Source organism: Durio zibethinus, unplaced genomic scaffold, assembly GCF_047325235.1.
Source record: "Durio zibethinus cultivar Kanyao isolate XHJ-2024 unplaced genomic scaffold, ASM4732523v1 HiC_scaffold_392, whole genome shotgun sequence".
NCBI classification, from domain to species: Eukaryota; Viridiplantae; Streptophyta; class Magnoliopsida; order Malvales; family Malvaceae; genus Durio; species Durio zibethinus.
This window is the reverse complement of record NW_028323015.1, coordinates 237,501-240,000: the sequence shown is the minus strand read 5'-3', so window position 1 is coordinate 240,000 and position 2,500 is coordinate 237,501.

The following is a 2,500-nucleotide window of genomic DNA, read 5'->3' as shown; positions in this document are numbered from 1 at the left end:
TGGTCGAGGCAACCGCCCGCACCAGCTCGAGGCATGTGCCCACACCAAGGCCCGGCATGTATCGATGGTGTTCGACGTAGGGGCAATCTTCTGCTGATGGTGGTCGAGGCAAGAGCCCGCACCAAGGGCCAGCGTGTGCCCATGGTGCTCGAGGCAACCGTCCGCACCAGGGCCCAGCGTGTGCCGATGGTGGTCGAGGCAACCGCCCGCACCAGGGCCCAGCGTGTGCCGATGGTGCTCGAGGCAACCGCCCGCACCAAGGGCCGGCTTGTGCCGATGGTGTTCGAGGTAACCGCCCGCACCAGGGCCCAGCGTGTGCCGATGGTGGTCGAGGCAACCGCCAGCACCAGGGCCCAGCGTGTGCCGATGGTGGTCGAGGCAACCGCCCGCACCAGGGCCCAGCGTGTGCCGATGGTGGTCGAGGCAAGCGCCCGCACCAGGGCCCAGCGTGTGCCGATGGTGGTCGAGGCAAGCGCCCTCACCAAGGCCGAGCGTGTGCCGATGGTGGTCGAGGCAACCGCCCGCACCAGGGCCCAGCGTGTGCCGATGGTGGTCGAGGCAAGCGCCCGCACCAAGGCCGAGCGTGTGCCGATGGTGGTCGAGGCAAGCGCCCGCACCAGGGCGCAGCGTGTGCCGATGGTGGTCGAGGCAAGCGCCCTCACCAAGGCCGAGCGTGTGCCGATGGTGGTCGAGGCAACCGGCCGCACCAAGGGCCGGCGTGTGCCGATGGTGTTCGAGGCAACCGCCCGCACCAGGGCCCAGCGTGTGCCGATGGTGGTCGAGCCAGGAGCCCGCACCAAGGGCCGGCTTGTGTCGATGGTGTTCGGGGCAACCGCCCGTACCAGGGCCCAGCGTGTGCCGATGGTGCTGGGGGCAAGCGCCCGCACCAGGGCCCAGCGTGTGCCGATGGTGCTGGGGGCAAGCGCCCGCCCCAGGGCCCAGCGTGTGCCGATGGTTATCGGGGCAACCGGCCGCACCAGGGCCCAGGGTCTGCCGATGGTGCTCGAGGCAACCGCCCGCACCAAGGCTCAGCATGTGCCGATTGTGATCGAGGCAACAACCCACACCAGGGCCCAGCTTGTGCCGATGGCGGTCGAGGCAAGTGCCCGTACCGAAGGGCAGCCTATGCCGATGATGGTCGATGCATGTGCCATCACCATGCGTCATCATGTGCCATTGATGGTCGAGGCCTTGGCCGAAGTTCGATTTTGAGCCACGGTGCCCATGCTTGGCTCCAGCATGTGCTGGTGCCGCATTTTTTTCACTCGGGACAGCATCGCCGGAGCATCGCCGGAGTACCGCCGGAGAACCTGACCGGCGGCATTGGGGTTCCGGCGATTGGGAGGGGGGCCGGGGGGGTGTGCGCACATGATGTGCGATGGGTGCTGGTACTTGGCCTTGTGTTGGCCCCCTATCCCTCATCAAACCTCTGAGAATTCACACCCCCTTAAAGAGCATTTGAGATTTTACAGGTTTGCTACCAGTAGCCGTTAAAGTGTCTGAAATGGGGACACTTTTTTCAAACGGTCACAAAATCTTCTCTACTTCGAGTTTTTAGCTGAATTTTTTTGTGCATGCCAACAAAAATAGAAGGATCATGCCTACAAAATTTGGGGCCAAAAATCCTTATAAAAAAATTTTAAAAAATCCCGAACCGCAAAAAGTTTCGAAAATCGTGAAAAATAGAAAACGAGTCATCTTCCAACGAAACTTCACGTGAAGGCTTAGGGGACCATTGTATGAATTTACAAGCCATAAAAATGGCATTGGCACGGCAGAAATTTGAAGATGTGCCTAAACCCACCAGGGCCCAGCGTGTGCCGATGGTGCTCGAGGCAACCGCCCGCACCAGGGCCCAGCGTGTGCCGATGGTGCTCGAGGCAAGCGCCCGCACCAGGGCCCAGCGTGTGCCGATGGTGGTCGAGGCAACCGCCCGCACCAGGGCCGATAGTGTGCCGATGGTGCTCGAGGCAACCTGTCGCACCAGGGCCCAGCGTGTGCCGATGGTGATCGAGGCAACCTGCCGCACCAGGGCCCAGCGTGTGCCGATGGTGGTCGAGGCAAGTTCCCGCACCAGCGCCCAGCGTGTGCCGATGGTGCTCGAGGCAACCGACCGCACCAGGGCCCAGCGTGTGCCGATGGTGCTCGAGGCAACCTGCCGCACCAGGGCCCAGCGTCTGCCGATGGTGCTCGAGGCAACCTGCCGCACCAGGGCCCAGCGTCTGCCGATGGTGCTCGAGGCAAGCGCCCGCACCAGGGCCCAGCGTGTGCCGATGGTGGTCGAGGCAAGCGCCCGCACCAGGGCCCAGCGTGTGCCGATGGTGGTCGAGGCAACCGCCCGCACCAGGGCCCAGCGTGTGCCGATGGTGCTCGAGGCAACCTGCCGCACCAGGGCCCAGCGTGTGCCGATGGTGCTCGAGGCAACCGACCGCACCAGGGCCGAGCGTGTGCCGATGGTGGTCGAGGCAAGCGCCCGCACCAGGGCCCAGCGTGTGCCGAT